Source organism: Magnolia sinica, chromosome 16 (assembly GCF_029962835.1).
Source record: "Magnolia sinica isolate HGM2019 chromosome 16, MsV1, whole genome shotgun sequence".
Classification (NCBI taxonomy): domain Eukaryota; kingdom Viridiplantae; phylum Streptophyta; class Magnoliopsida; order Magnoliales; family Magnoliaceae; genus Magnolia; species Magnolia sinica.
The window spans coordinates 13,301,969-13,319,715 of record NC_080588.1 but is presented as its reverse complement, the minus strand read 5'-3'; positions in this window follow the sequence as shown (position 1 = coordinate 13,319,715).

The following is a 17,747-nucleotide window of genomic DNA, read 5'->3' as shown; positions in this document are numbered from 1 at the left end:
ATGTATCTACCAAATCCAATAAATAACCAGACTCTAACTTAAGCTTACAAACTCTAATTGTCTTTACGTCGACTTTAACACCATTGCCTACGTATACTGAGCGTTCTGCATCAGTTAGTGGCCTGGTCTGTAGTAAGTCATGCAAAGTGGTTCCCAAATATATCCACCAAGAATTCACCGACACATCAGTTAAATTAGATTCAAAACAGACTAAAACAGAATTATTACCCTTCTTTAGGAGCCATTATTTATACTTTCTGTGGTCTTTCTTTTGATGGCTCAGCTTCTTACAAAAGAAGCGATTATTACCTTTAGCTCGCTTGCGGCTCAATCCATTCCCAGGTCGGTTTTTAACTAGAGAACCTGGAGGACAGTGAGGTCTTGAGGATTCCTCGTTAGAACCATATATGTTTCCTTTTTCTATTTCCATTATGTCCAGGTACATGTTGTGAGGCCCGTATCTTAGACTGTACTGTTCTGTAGGCTTCCACGGTCCTCTCGATCGAATTTCGACAACCCGCGATCTATTATCGGTGTTTGCGTGTGATCCTGAGTCGTGTCCTGTATATCAGAGTTGACTCGAATCGAAACTTGTATCATTGCGACCGCGCCGTCGTCGCGGTTTCGATGCCGCGTCTCGCGTGCCGAGGCGATACCTGGGCCAAAAGATGTGGGGCCGCATTCAGTTCGAGGGAAACGCTGCACATTTGCAATCCCGAGGGAATTTCTATGTTACGTCACATCAATCCATCAATTAAGTACAAGCAACCCAACCCATCCCTCTCTTACACAACCTTACCTAAAGTCAACTCTCACCCTTACATGTCAAGTACACATCACTCACCTTTTCACCCATCACTCACCCTTTCACCCATCACACCCATCCCTCACTTCTCTTACATCACTCTCTCTCTCTCATCTCTCTCTCATTACTCCCAAGTAACCCCAAGGGAGAGCCAACGTCCATGGCCTCCCAAGGGGGAGAGGAGGCTATGTGTGGCCCACTTCCCATCCCAAGATCCACCATCCTAACCCTTCAATTCTCATCGCCTTCCATCAAAGTGAGACACAAGAAGATTGGCGTTCCATTAGACCAAGAAGATCGAACGATGAGTGCTTTATAGGCCTAGATTTAATGCTTTGATGATGGGTAAAGTGGGGCCTACCGATTGATGGTATGGATCTCACTTTGGACCCTAGGTGTAGCCGATGGCCCACCTTGATTCTCATGATCATTCCATGATGGGGCCATTCTCCATAGACCCCCATCATGATGTTTATTTTTCTTGCATGAATAGGGTCATCTAGACCTTGCATTTTGGTGGAGAAAGAATCTCCACCGTTGATTTTGATCGATGGGCCCACATGTAATGGGACCCACCTGATGTATGTTGTAAATCATGGAAGGGAAGGCCCATAGTGCCGGGGTCCCTCCATCACTCAATCTCTCTCTCTCTCTCTCTCTCTCTCTCTCTCTCTCTCTCTCTCTCTCTCTTTTTCTTTTGTGTGATGATGTAGTTATGTGGCCTACCCAGATGGACCCCACCTTGATGTATGTCTTATCCACACCACCCAACCTTTTGGTGGCCCACCTAGGTAGCACGCCTGTAGGTGGGGGCCCACCTTAGATATGTGTTACGTGCAAGGCTTCACAGTGAAGTGTGCACTGACCGTGTGGTGTGTTGACCGACTAACCAAACAAAGAAATATATATATATATATAAGGTATTTGGGTGGGCCGCTCATATAGGCCCCACCTTGAAGTATGAGTCTAATCCACACCGTCCAGTCCATTCCCCAGCTCATTTTAGACTATGAGCAAAAATATGAGGCCAATCTGATTATCTGGCGGGCCATGTCATAGAAAACAGTGGTTTTACAGTTAAAATCTATTAGGGCTCACTCTGATGTTTCTATACACCAAAACACATCGCATATTGGGCTCATTTAGTCGGTCATGAGCCGTGGAATCCAATGGGTGGAGCGGATCCTCCTGATGCAGGCCCCACCTAGGAAAAACCACGAAAAGTCATGTTTTTCAAAAAAAAAATACATGCAGCAAGTGTTGCTGCTGCTAACGTCCAAAGGACACGCAGCAGCATCCTGTTGTGCTGTGGACGGAAAGGGGCTGGGACGTGGGTCCCAGTCGTGGGTCCCACCGTGATGTGTGTTGGGCATCAAGACCGTGCATTTGATGGGCCCCTTTAGGGCATCCCCCCCCCCCCCCCCCAACCAAATATATATATATATATATAGTCGTATACTCAGCTCAAGTGGCCCACATGGTAGGGAACAGTGGGATTGAGCGTCTGCCATTGAAACCCTTTTGTTGCCACAGAAGTTTTGGATCAATGTGAAATTCGTTTTCCTCTTAATTCAGGTCTTTAAGACCTTATGAACAGATTGGCGTTTTCCTCTTAATTCAGGTCTTTAAGACCTTATGAATAGATTGGATGGAAAATCAACATTATGGTGGGCCCAGATCATGAGGCGTGTGTTATATCTACTCTGCCCATCTGTGAGGGCCCACCTAGATGTATGTATGTTGTATTCACAACGTCCATTCACGTGGCCCCCACATGATGTACGTGTTGTACCCAAGTTGTCCATTTGATGGGCCCATTTGGAACGAGCCAGGCCCACCCCATTATGTGGTATATGAGGCCCATTTGTTGAGGCCTAGTTGATGTATCCAAGGCCCATGGGCGAGGCCCATTGTGATGTATTCAAGGCCCATGGGTTGAGGCCCAGTGGGATGGATATAAGGTCCATTGTAATGTGTGATTGCACCTGTGATATATGTTAGGCCCATGTGTAGGGCCCATCTATTGTGTATTTGAAGCCCATGGGTTACGGCCCATTGTGATGTATTCGTGGCCTATAGGCAAGGCCCATTGTGATATGTATTAGGCCCATAATGCGTGGCCCTTTTGATGTATAAGAGGCCCAGATACGTGGCTCATTTGATGCATATGAGACCCATGTGCAGGGCCCACCTATTATGTATGTAGCCCTTATATGAGGCCCATTACGATGTATATTAGGCCTTTGTGTGAGGCCATGAGTCCACGATACGTTTGACTCTATGTGGGCCACTCCTTGAGAGCAATGTTCGTTAAATATTAACATTGATGGGCAATGATAGTTAGATGTCCACATTGTAACCTTCCCTTAGGCCTTGTTCAACCTATTCCGATTGTCGAGGGCAATTATCGAGGCTGATTGTCGAGGGCGATTATTGAAGTCGGTTATCGATACCGATTATGAGTATGTGACAGCATAGCATCATGATACCTACACCTTGGAGCCCACCTTATGTATATATTGGGCCTCATAAGGAAGTCCAGTTTATTGCGCGATAGAGAGGGTAAGGAAGCCCCACTTATTACACTTAGACTCAGATCTGCCCTCGGTGGGGGATATTGTGACGCTCCATCACTGTGATCACATGTGGGTGGGCGCACGTGGGCAGACACTGAGTGGGAGGGGCATGAGGACCTGAGCGAGCTACTAGTATTTGGCAGGCTACTGTGCACACAATGAAGGCAGAACTTTGTACCACATCGGAAGCATCGTCCAATGTTGTGGTGGCTATAAGTTGGATTCTTTCCTTAAATATTGTGACGTATTTTAAATTTGTGAGCTTATCTTGATATTTGGACTAGATCCGCCGTCCTTCTGTGGACCCCCATCATTCGTATGCATGTTGTTATGGATGAATGATTAAAGTAGATGCCATTGGGCTAAGATGTTTATGGGACTCCTTGTGAAATGGAGTTATCCCCACATGATCGCGCGATACGCATAGGTTTAATGTATGGCCTAGATGAGGTTGATGGTATTCGTGGCTCTTCAGGATTTGCATATTGCATTGCATCATCGGCATCTGATATTTAGTTCTCTATGATTCTGCATTTGTATAGCCGATCTGCATTGCATACTCTAATATTGTATGATTCATGATCTTACATGTATTTTCAACATTGTATGATTGTGACGTTGTATTTGTGTGCTTGACACTTATCTTGCGCACACACTTTCACCACCCTCTAAGCTTTCTATAAGCTTATGCATGATAGATGCGTACAAGTAATGTTAGGTTGCAGCAGCGTGGAGCTTAGAGCATATGGCTGACTTCTGGAGTTTTGATTTTAATATATGTATTTCCCTTTCAGTATTGTATTCAAATGTTTATATTAGTGGATATGTAATGATGATGTTGCCTTTATGATTTGGGTAAACTTGTGGTTATGCCTCTTACGAGATAAATGCACATTGAAAAATCCTCCTTGTAGGATCCCAGGATCGGAACCTGGCATATGGGCGCTGAGAACAGAGAATGGGATACTACGGAGGCTGTCGGCACCAGATTCGGCAATCGGGATTCATGTGAATCCGATTTTCGGGTTTGGGGCGTGACACATGTCCAAAGGTTACAAGATCAATATTCTAACTATTTTCAAAGGATTTTTGACGGTTTAGAATTTTTTAGAGTAATCTCCAAATGTAAGCATCCCATGACTGTCTATATGGCCTCTATCCGTTGAATATAATTAGACCCGGTAGGATGGGAACTAGATGCATTTAAGTTGAAATTTTAACTGGTTGCAAAATATACTTACATTAACAGATTATTTTACATAGAACAATTCATGAATAAAACTAAATAACAGACAAACTTATCAATTCAATTGATTTGGCGCTTTCAACTGAATTATCTAGGATGAAGATGGGCCCAAACATCCGATCCTGTTGAGAGTCAGTTACATCATCATTACTTCTCCTGTGAGAGGTAGCGATAATATGTAACTCTCCTAAACATGAAGTTGAGTGATGTCAATTATATAAATCTGAGACACTCAACACCTGCGGATAGGATGAGTCTTTCAACTTTACATCTCTAACATTATTTACTTCACCCCGTTCATGCCCCTACCAAACTGTGATCGTTTGTGTTTTCGTCACTCTTCGCATGAAACATGAACGCAAATGAATGCAATCCTATAATTGAATTCCTAATGTCATAAGTCCTGATTCATGAATATTTTCACCGATTGAGGTCACTGTGGTGGCTAAAACAACCAGATTCAATCCCATAAATTTTGACTTAGGATTGCGATTATAATTCTGCCCTCAATGGATTAACTATATAATTTAGTCTGATTTGGCCCACAAGGCGATTGATATTGGTCGTTGGGAGAATTGAGGAACCTCAAAGAGAAACAAACAGGTAGGTTTCACATTCCTCATTCCAACGGTCTATATCAACTCCTAAAAAATGGGTAATGGGCCCACAATATAGCCGAATCAAGACTTTGTATGATTTGATCATCCTAAATGAGAGATGCACATTAGGCCCCTTAACATTCACAGGATGACATTCTAGATGGAATGTTTACCTAAATCAGAAGGACATTCATGTCCTTGTTAGGGTCCATAAAGTGGACCGCTCAGATCTAATGCCTAAGTGTCCACATGATTAAAGGTCAAAATGTTCCAGTGTTCACCTAGTGAATGGTCATATTATACGCTCACTTTAAAAAACTAAATAGATGGTTCAGATCCAAGAAAGGGAGTCAATAAATAGGCCTAAAAGATAAGGCCCATATATAAGCTCTAAATGGGCAGCTGACAAACCTTGAAATTGGGCTGAATAAAATGGACATGTCTAAAAATAGATGCCTTCAATAGGTTAGCCTTCGGGCATAAAATGAGCCCACAATCAACTGAAGTGGGCCCACGAGGTGACCATTAGGCCCATGATGGTCCTATTTACAAGTAGGCTAGATGGGTTTGATTTAAGCCTAAACCTAAATGAAGGATCAGTTTGTACCAGAATGGATGAATCGGGCCTTGAACATATGGCCCATTGATATGGTCCACTCAAGAACCAGAATGAGTGTTGGCCCATTCGAGAGGCCTAAGGACAAGATTCATCCCCATAAAACAAATAGACGAAACAAACCTTCGGTCGAGTAGATGGGGCACGCAGGCCCAACAGTGAAGCCCATTGACGCAACAGTAGGCTGATATATAGCCCATGTACAAACAAAGCCCCTTACAGGCTCTCAACCTAATCTGAAGAGGGTTTTGGGAACAACCAAACCCTAGGAATAGGGTAGCCACTGCTGCCCTCTCCCCAAAAACGGCCTGCTGCCGGGAGTGCCATAGGGTCCACGCATCCGAGTCTTAGCTAAAGTCCCTTAATAGGGCTCTCGACCGCGAGGGTTCTCAAAACCCTAACCTGGCTGACCACCTCCCTTTTTCTATCTGAGTCTCCGGATCCCCTTCAGAAATCGGACGATTGGAACTATCCAATGCTGGATTCCAGCAGGTACATCGCCCATGGAAAAATAGACGTCGACAGTCTGGAAATCGACGACATGATTATCAAGTGCAAAAAGATAACCGGAATCCATGGCTTCCCGATCTGCATGCATGATTGCTTGTTGGGACACTGGAGAATTTAGATAAGATGAAGAGATGATGCCAGTGGTGGTCTAAGCATTCATGGCTACCTCTACTGATGACACAGGTAAGGGCGAAAAATAACCTTTACTGTATCTCTATATGGGTATGGAAACCCTAATGACCGGACTGGGAATTTGAAAACGCCAATAATATGGGATTGAAATCCCTAACTGATTCAGGATTTGGGATTTCAATCTGAAATCCCTAATTGTGGGATTTAGGTTTTGAAATCCCTAATTGATGACTAGACTTGGGGATTAGGACCTGAAATCCTCAATTTGAGATCTGGGATTTGAAACCCTAATGCACTGATTTGGGATTTGAATATGAAACCCCTGATTGTTGGATTTGGGGTACTGGATTCGAAATTTCGAAATCCCTAATTACTGATATGGGATTCGAATTTCAAAATCCCTAATCTAAGAATCAAATAAAATTCCATATTACTAAATTGGGAATTAGAATCCCTAGAGATCTAATTGATTCTACATACCTAATGCACAGTGGCTTTGATACCAACTGTTAGTTTATATGCGGAATTACAAGTACAGTGCTGTGCATCGAATATGGAGATCCAAAGGGCTATAGGGTGTACCTAGTTAGGACGGCATTGCTGCTGTAAATTGTTGGAGTCTTCCTCTCCTTACACCCTTTAGAGAAGCCGTGATGGGGCTGGAACTTCTGACGGTGATGTTGGATTAGGGACCCAGCCCTGTTTTATAATGCAGAGGGCAGAAGAGTTTGAAAACCATCAAAACTCCTCTCTCTATGGCTCCACATGAATTTCACAATCTCAGTTCCTACAAAACACTGTGTGTGTATCACAGTTGTAACACTCCACCCCTTACATGAATTTCTGAATGTATCACAACTTAGTGGGGCCCACTGGTATACCCGATCACATTATCCAATCCTTAGTGAAATCCAGACCGTTGATCAATAAGGCACACCTTATAGAATTCTCACAGTACCTTGTTGTGGGTGTTTTGAGAGAGAGAGAGAGAGAGAGAGAGAGAGAGAGAGAGAGAGCTTGGGCACGGTGGATTAGGTAAGGAAAGGAAAATGGTAAAAAAGTGACGAATGGATAGAATAAGGTTTAAATATATATATATCAGTTCATATCAAAGTTGAGTTTGGCTCAACTTGAATATATATAATTATATGTGGGTCACTTGAATATATATATATATATATATATATATATATATATATATATATATATATATATATATATATATATATATATATATATATATATTCAAGTTGAGCCAAACTCGAACTTCGATATAAACTGAGGTCAAGTTGAGCTAAACTCAAACTTCGATATGAACTGAGTTTAAGTTGAGCTAAGATCACCACTATGCTTAACTTCAGCTTGTTTGCCAAATGAACTGGGCCATAAGAAGCTTGGCTCACACCGTGTCTTTGTTTAAGCCGAGTCACATCGAACCAAGTGTAAAGAGCTTTTCGAGCTAGCTTGGCTCGTGTACAACTCTATTAAAATACCAGTACTTATCCTGTGATTGGCCCACAAGGGCAGTGGGACCCACGTATCTGAGTTTGAACCCCTTGAGTGGTCCATAATTGTGCATTACATACAATGCTCGAGAGAGCACAAACAGAATTCTCTGACTGGACTGCATGTAGCCAAGTTGGGTCCGCCTCTTGTATTTAGACCGCTCATTTCAGGGAGGGCGATAGATATTGACGTTCCAAAATGAGCTCGTATGACTGATCCTAACCATCTGATTTTCTCTTTAAACATGGATGGTTGGATTTTCTTTGTTTTCCTCATGTGCAAGACGGTGATCAGATCGGTTGGATCATCTGACAGGTACATGTGGGGGCATGGCTGATTTCATGATGGAGTGAACCAAATGAACACCGTGGATCATAAAATGTTGCAAGACACATCTGGACCGTTTATTAATCCAAAAAAAAAAAAAAAAGAGTCAGGCCCATCTACATCTTAACGGGCTTATTCGGGCCCAGTGTGGGCCTTTTCAGAAATTTGAGCAAATTCAAGGCCCAACGTATGCCCTGCCGTGAAGATAATCTGTCACCATAATCAGGCCTGTCCGTTCATCAGGTGGGCCGTACTTATATGTTGAGTTAGACCGTCCGATTCGTTTGATTCCAAAGGTGCAGACCATCTGATGAGTGGACTAGCCTGATTTTTGTTCCAGGTGGGCCCACCATTTGAATGCTGCAGATTTTCTAAACAGGTGACATGTTGGCGGGAGAGATAAGTTATGGTAATTCCCATTGTGCCTATCAGTTCTCTAACATACAATGCTGAGCACGAACCCCTGATGTTTTCATCCGGGCCGTCATTCCCAAGAAGCGGTGCCCATCTTTCAATGATCTCCATCGTTCATTAGGTGGGCTCCACCATGGACGGACAGTGTCTCCTTTTCAGGCCAATATGTGGGGCCCATCCATTTTCAGGCCATGAATGGACCATGACCCAAAGTCCTCTACAGAACAATCCTAACATTCCAACATGGGCCTGCGAATGGACGGTTTAAATCTTGCAACGGTCCACACAGGGAATGGTCTGGATTATTTAGCTACAGGCACCTCTTTACACATACAGAAAAACCGAGTACAACGTTCACATCCTCGGGTGGAGTACCATGTCACTCCCCGTGCGAAAAGGGAATCAGCAACTTGGCCCTCCGGAGCTGATCCACTGCCTCTGGAGGAGGCACACCGTTCTCATGATTCTAGAGTCTAGATTAAGTTTCATGCACGTGTAAATTTTATGAGATAATCCAAACCATTCATCCTCTGAGATTTACCACTGATTGGTCACTGGTGAAAAATTGTTTTTATTGGACATTTCTAGCAGTTGAATAAATGGTCCTCTTCTCACCTAATGAGATTCCATCGAAGGTTATTTGGCATGCCGTCAGAGGCACTGGATCCAGTCCCTTGGTTTTATAGGTAGCTATTTGATACTCAGGCTGGGTATGATGCTTGATACGCAGGCAGCTAGAAATGGTACACGAGGCATATATGAACTCTAATTAAATAGCTAAAATTGTGACATCCACTAGCTGTAATTATAGTCCAAAAATCAGATGGTTGAACAATCTTATCTTCTAATTAGTGGACACTGTATCAAAGATTTTCTCTGGATTTATTGCAATAAATTAGGAAGACAGACAGCCAAAAGTCTTGGAAAGGGCCCACCTCAATATTATAAAAACTCAAAGTACTCTGGCGCACTGTGATGCTCCGTACTGTACAGGAAGATTGTACACGTGGAATGTTTATGCTTCAAATAACGCCTCCCATATCATGGGCCCCACTGTAGATAGATCATAATAGAATCTCCACCGCACATACGATCATATGTGGCTGATTGGTGGAAATCCAATGGATGATCAAAACACAAACTAACCAACGCTCTAAATTCCACAAACGCATGGCCATTAATATGAGATTAGGATCATCTAATCAATCTGACTCTGGGCCTATGCTTCCATTAAAAGCGGGCCCCACATTGTGGACAGTTTAATCTAAGGTAGATATATGCCAATTTCATAAGATATGTCTGCATGTGCACAGACCAATGTAGGATATCAAATAAAATAACTCATCTGACAAGATACGGTGCAGCCACTGACTTCCCACCTACCTTTGCAGACAAAATGGAAGAAAAGAAGGTGAGAAGATTGGAATTTAATGGCTGACCAGCTTTCCAGCATTTGTTGTTATTTGATAATGGTAGACTATTGCAGCGTGGACATTGAGAGATGTTCCTAGGAAAAAATTGGAAACGGATTGGCTACTCCCCCTGACACCAGCCCCGGAGCTGCTGGTCGGTGCTCTGTGGGCCCCAACATGATGTGTGTGTTTAATCAATTCCTTTCATCCATTTTTAAATATCATTTTATGTCTTTATTCCAAAAATGGGAGGGATATAAATCTCAAGTGGATCACACCACAGGAAAACAATAGTGATTGGATATCCATCATTTAAATCCTCCTAAGGCTCGTTGTACTGTTTATTTGACATCCAATCCGTTGATTAGGTCATAAAGACCCAGATGAAGGGAGAAAACAAATATCAACTTGATCCAATACTTTTATGGTTCCCAAAAAGCTTTTAACAGTCGAAGTTCAATCAACACTGTTTCGTGTAATGTGGTCCACTTGAGACTGGGATATAATCATTTTTTGCATGTTACCATAAATTGATCTAGAAAAATAGATGAACGGAATGGATGAAACATATACATCATGATGGGCCCACAGAGCACCGACCATCAGCTCCGGGGCTGGTGTCAGGGGGAGTAGCCAATCCGTTTCCGAAAAAATTTAAGGGGAGTTATTTTATACTCTGGAAGAGTACCGCACTTGATACGCATGCACTCAAAAATGTGGAACCCACTATTGGTGAATGGACATTTGTTTCTTGAAAGTGGACTACCATTTATATTTTTCATTTTCAACTATTACACCAATATATATATATATATATATATATATATATATATATATATATATATAGGCTTATTATTTATGATTTGTCTACTATGTTTTTATAAATGGGAAATGGTATTTGTACCTTTTGCTTTACGTGGAGAGTAAAGGAAGCAATAAGATTAGATGCAGGTATTGTTAGCCTTTTCAATATCAAATTTCACAAACAAGATATGAGTGAAAATTACAAGAGAAATATGAGATTTTTCACTTACTATTAAAATAAGACCCCAAAATGGAATTTATAAGAATCCATATTTCGATTTATAAGAATCCATGTTTCAATATTTTTCATGTAATCAATGAAAATATGTCTTTCAATAATTATCACATTTTTTTTCCTTTTCTCATAATTCAAACATGCTGTCCAAACTTGCACATCCCCGTCAGGATACATGTTGAACTATTCTCACATGGTACATGTTATAAAATAAATGATTTTATAAAATATATTTAAAATAAAATATAATATAATATATTAAAAAGTTTTGTAAAAAGCTTTTTTGGGGGTTTTGAGAGTATTCCCGCATGGGAAAGGGAAGAGAAAATTTCTTGGTTTAAATGAAAACAGTAGAGTACCTTATTATTTGCCTACCTAGTTCATAGACCATGGAACTTGTGTGTTCCGCACGCCCACGCTCGGGCACGGGCTCGGGCTCGGTGCGAGGGCGTGGGCATGTGAGGCAGTATGAATGTAAAGGCGCTAGTGGCGTACTTTGCACTTCGCACGTTCTTACGGGAACCGGAGCGAGACGTGTGTGAGTCGAGGTGTGAATAAGTGGCTAAGGTGGATGACTGACTATAAGAAAAACTAGAGGACTGAATGAGAGTCCCTCAGTATATATAAATGCTAGAATATGGTTGTTGCAGCAGATGTGTAACAACTGTACCATTAGTGCAGAGACCATGCAGTAACTACTGCATGGCTAGCCCAACAGCTAGAAAATGGCTAGCCAACTCTTACAACAATCAGCATGCAGCTGCTGTTATGAGCCATGCAAATAGTCAGAAAACGGCTAGTTTTCCAACGGCTAGAATTCACTTAATGGGAGTTAATTCCCTAGACCATAACCCCCAGCCACAAATGCCTATATAAATAGGGCCTAGATGAGTTTCCAAACCATCTCTCAACCCAATCCAGCAGACCCATACGAACTGAGCTATAGCCACTCCTCTCCTATACTCTAGTGACTCCAGCAAGATAGCAAGGTTGAACAATTGCCTCAAGATTAGACCAACGGTGTGGTTTAAAATGGTTCAACTAAACCAGTAGCTGAAGAACAAACTAGTGCAGTGGTCTTAATAAAAAATCTTCTTCTCTCTTTTCTTTCTGGGATTTTTCTTTTCTATATTTTTGTCAAACTGTGCAACAGAGTTCCAGTAGTGGGCCTTAGTGTTTCCTGAACGCATACCCACATCAGGCTCGTCGTATCCTAAAAGTTGTTTGCCTATAACCTTTCAGCATACTCAATTCACCTGAGTAGGGGCAAATAACGCTTTAAGGACAGTGTCCCAGACATGCTTTAGCCTGTCCTTATTCCAGATCACTTGGATTTTCGGTTTTCATATTTTATAAAAAAAAATCTATTCTGTAAATTTTTTATAGCAATCTTAAAGCATTATTTTAACTGATGGAAGTCGATAGTGTATTATCAATCAAGTTGATGAATTAGGACTTGATTCGTCTTAACCGGTTCGATGGAACCAATTTTACAAGGTGGTAAGACAAGCTCAAATTTCTTTTAACGACGTTGAAGATCCACTACATCCTAGATCCAAACTTGCAGCCGTTGCCTGAAGCAACTGATAAGGACACTCCTGAACAAGTGGCTGCCCGCACCAAACGAACTGAAGACGAACTCCTGTGTCGTGAACATATTCTGAATACGCTCTCCAACCGTCTGCACGATCTGTACACACAAACTTCATCAGCGAAAGAGATCTAGACCGCTCTTGAGTTCAAGTGCAAGGCTGAAGAAGAAGGTACCAACAAGTTTCTCATTGCCAGGTATTTCGAGTTTAACATGATAGATAACAAATCGCTGCTACCCCAAATCCAAGAACTACAGCTAATAGTAAACAAAATCAAAGCCATCAAAATTGATATTCCTGAATCATTCCAAGTTAGGGCTATAATCGTTAAATTGCCACCGACGTGGAAAGACTGCTGCATAAGACCGAGGACTACACACTAGAACAAATCCAGAAACATCTTAGAATTGAGGAAGAATCCCGCAATCGCGACAAAAAGAATAACAACGGGAATGCCTCGTCCAAGGTACATGCAGTAAAGAACATTAATAAGAAGAATTCTGAGAAGGACGATTCCTTGAAACCCAATAAAGTGAAATTCAAGAAAACCGCCCAAAAGAAGAACGAAAAGTTCAAAGGCCCATGCCATATCTGTGAGAAAAACGGACACTATGCTTGAGTATGCCAATATCGCAAATCTAAAAAAGAGGCAAGTGCAGTAGAAGAAGGCGATATTGTGAATATGATCACTGAGGTGAATACCATCCAAGGAAAGGTTCCCGGTTGGTGGTATGATACTGCCGCTACCGTACATGTGTGCTACGACAGATCAGCCTTCAAAACCTATGAGGAATTGACCAATGGTCAAGAAGTTCAAATGGGTAATAAAGTCCAATTGAAGGTTGTTGGCAAAGGAACAGTCGAACTAATATTCACCTCTGGAAAGAAAGTGATTCTGACTAATATACTGCACGTCCCAGACATGAGATGAAACTTAGTTTTTGGGGATCTTCTGGGTAAACCAGGGATAAGGGTGGTGTATGAATAAGGAAAATTAATTCTGTCTAAGAATGAGAACTTTGTTGGAAAGGGATGTGCTTGTAACGAGATGGTTAAGTTTTCTCTAAATGAAAGTAACACTTATGTATAAAAGTAGCACTTCTGCGTATATGGTTGAATCCGCTGGTCTGTGGCATGATAGACTAGCCCATATAGGGTATAGTACTTTGAAGTTCATGGCTAAGAATGGTTTAATCTCATACACAGATAATGAAACTGATAAGTGTGAAGTGTACATACGATCCAAAATGATGAAAAAATCATTTCCAAGTGTTGAAAGATCGTCTCAAGTATTAGATATTGTGCATAGTGATATCTGTGAGTTAAATGACATTCTTACTCGTGGAGGTAAAAGGTATTTCATAACCTTTATTGATGATTACTCTACATATGTGTATGTATACCTATTAAAGAGTAAAGATGAAGCATTGAACATATTTAAAATATATAAAGCAGAAGTAGAGAATCAACTAAATAAGAAGATAAAAATTCTTCGTAGCGATAGAGGAGGAGAATACTTCTCCAATGAATTTGGTAACTTCTGTGAAGAACATGGACTGATACATCAATGTACTGCATCATACACACCTCAACAAAACAGAATAGCTGAAAGAAAGAATAGAACATTAGTAGATATGTTCAATTCAATGCTAATAAGAGCAAAGTTGCCACTAAGTTTATGAGGTGGGGTACTACTTACAGTGTACCATATACTTAACAGAATTTCATCTAAAAAATATAAAATATCTCCATATGAAACATGGAAAGGGAGAAAACCTAACCTAGGAATCTTAAAGTGTAGGGGTGTCTTACATACTGCAGAACTCCTGATCCAAAAAGAACTAAGTTAGGACCTAGAGCTATTAAGTGCGCCTTTGTAGGGTATGCATAAAATAGTAAAGCTTATAAACTTCTAGATGTAAAGTCTAATACAATAATAGAAGCAAGATATGTTGAGTTTTTTGAGAACTCACTATCCTTAGAGTCAAAGGATAATGAAGTCCAAACTCCTGAAAGAGAACCAGATAGCACAGTTCTACAAATAGTGGAAGCTCCTTTTGAATCTCGTATAAGTCAAAGGACAAGAATAGAAAAGAATCTAGGAGATGACTATATAGACTCTCCGCGCATCTTTTTCCATCTTATAGAAGGAGATAGAGAAAATGTTATAAGAAAAATACCTATAATAATGACTATAGAAGATTATCCTAAAACATATAAAGAGGCTGTATCTTCTAGAGACCTAACTTTCTGGAAAGAAACTATAAACGATGAAATGGAATCTATAATGTTAAATCAAACATGTGAACTAGTTAACTTACCTTCAGGTTCAAGACCCATAGGTTGCAAGTGGATATTTAGAAAGAAATATCACACTGATGGGACTATCCAAACCTTTAAAGCTCGACTAGTATCCAAGGGTTTTAAACAAAAAAGAAGGGATATGTTATTTTGATACATACTCTTCTATAGCTAGGATAACATCCATTAGGATATTATTTGCGCTAGCTTCCATATATCATCTTCACATCCACCAAATGGATGTAAAGACCGCATTTCTGAATGGTGACCTCAATGAGGAGGTATAAATGGAAAAACCTGAAGGATTCGTTCTATCAGGAAATGAAAATAAAGTATGTAAATTAATCAAATCTTTATATGGATTAAAACAAGCATAAAAATAATGGCAAGAGAAGTTTAATTCCAAAATACTATCTCATGGTTTCATCCATAATATAGCTGATAAATGTATATATTCTAAAGTAGATGGTAGCTACATGATTATTATTTATTTGTATGTTGATGATATGTTAATAATAAGTAATAAAATGAAATGTGTAACTGAAACGAAGAGGTTTTTATCTTCCATATTCAAAATGAAGGATCTTGGACAAGTTGATACCATCCTAAATATCAAAGTTAAAAAATATTGTGGGAGTTATGCTTTGTGTCAATCTCTTTATATTGAGAAGATACTAAACAAGTTTAACCATCTAAATATAAAAGAAGCAAAAACCCTTTTTGATCCAAGTATCAAACTAAAAGAGAATAACGGAAGAACAGTTGCACAATTGGAATATGCGAGTGCTATAGGGAGTCTTATGTATGCTATACGATGCACTAAACCTGATATCGCATATGCTATGAGTAAACTTAGTAGGTTTACTAGCAATCCCAGTACTGAACACTGGAATGCAATTAGTAGAGTACTTGGTTACTTAAAAACAACCAAAAACTTAGGACTATTTTATTCAGAGTTTCCTGCCGTATTGGAAGGATATACCGATGTGAGCTGGATATCGAGTGTAGGGGTCAACAAGTCTACTACAGGGTGGGTATTCACCCTAGGAGGTGCAGCTGTATCTTGGGGATCCAAGAAACAGATCTGCATAATGCACTCGACTATGGAGTCTGAATTTATAATCCTGGCTGCAACAGGTAAAGAGGCTGAGTGGCTAAGGGATCTTCTATTAGAAATCTCTTTCTGTGTAAAGCCTATATCGGCTGTATCACTACATTGTGATAGTGAAGCCATATTAGCTAGAGCCTATAGCAGCACATATAATGGTAAGTCTAGACATATAAGTCTTTGACATGATTATGTCAGATAGTTAATTCGAGATGGAATCATTGCTATTTCTTATATGAAATCATGCAACAACTTAACAGTCCCTTTTACTAAACCTCTACCGAGAGAGGTAGTAAAGGCCACATCTAGAGAGATGGAGTTAAAACTCTTCAACTAAAGTTCCACCAGTGATGATAACCAAACCTAAAGTCAGAAAATCTTTAATTTCAGGTTTAATGGGTAAGAACAAGTCACTGATATGTGAAAAAATTTTCAGCACTAAATTATAAAACCTCATCCATAATAGATAAGTGCTGAGTGTTACGAAAAAGGGTTAAGTCTTAGAACTCTTAATGAAATTCAGTCTAAAGAACAAGTGTCTTATAGTAACGAAGACACTGGAAGGATTTCACGTATATGAACGTAGAGATGGAGCCGTCTCTAATGAGACGTATGAGTTTTCTCTCGGGATTATTCACGAATTAGAATAAGCACATGGCCATTAATTGTGTTGAGTAAGATTGTGGGAACTCTAATAACACATAGCGAATATGTGTAGTTTCTCCAACTCTGTTATCTAGGAATAACTGGTTCAACGTTGCGGCTACTAGTCATTTCGATAGAGTTTTGAGATACTTACACTAAGGGAAGATTAAAATCGAAAGATATCTTTCTTTATGCATATAAGCTGATTATTCTGGTAGAAATGTTTAATCGAGAAAAATATATTTTTAAAAGATCAGTGGGAGATTGTTATAAAATAAATGATTTTACAAAATATATTTAAAATAAAATATAATATAATATATTAAAATGTTTTGTAAAATGAGTTTTTGGGGGTTTTGAGAATAGTCCCACATGGGAAAGGGAAGAGAAGATTTCTTGATTTAAATAAAAACAGTGGAGTACCTTATGATTTTCCTACCTAGTACATAGACCATGGAACTTGCGTGTTCACTAGAATACTTACACGCGTGTGCCCGTGCTCGGGCTCGGGCACGGGCACGGGCTCGGGGTCGATCTTAGTCTCGGTCTTGGTCACAGGCATGGGCTCGGTGCGAGGGCGTGGGCATGTGAGGCAGTGTAGTTGTAAAGGCGCTAGTGGCGCACTTTACACTTTCCACTTCGCACGTTCGCATCGACTAGTTTTTCAACAGCTAGAATTGGCTGAATGAGAGTTAATTCCCTAGACCATAACCCCCAACCACAAATGCCTATATAAACAGGGCTTGGATGGGTTTCCAAACCATCTCTCAATTCACTCTAGTAGACCCATATGAACTGAGCTATAGTCACTCCTCTCTTATACTCTAGTGACTCCAGTAAGATAACAAGTGTAAGGCCTGACCCAACAGAACAAGATATTATCTGCTTTACCGAAGCTCACAGGTTTAAAACACGTCTT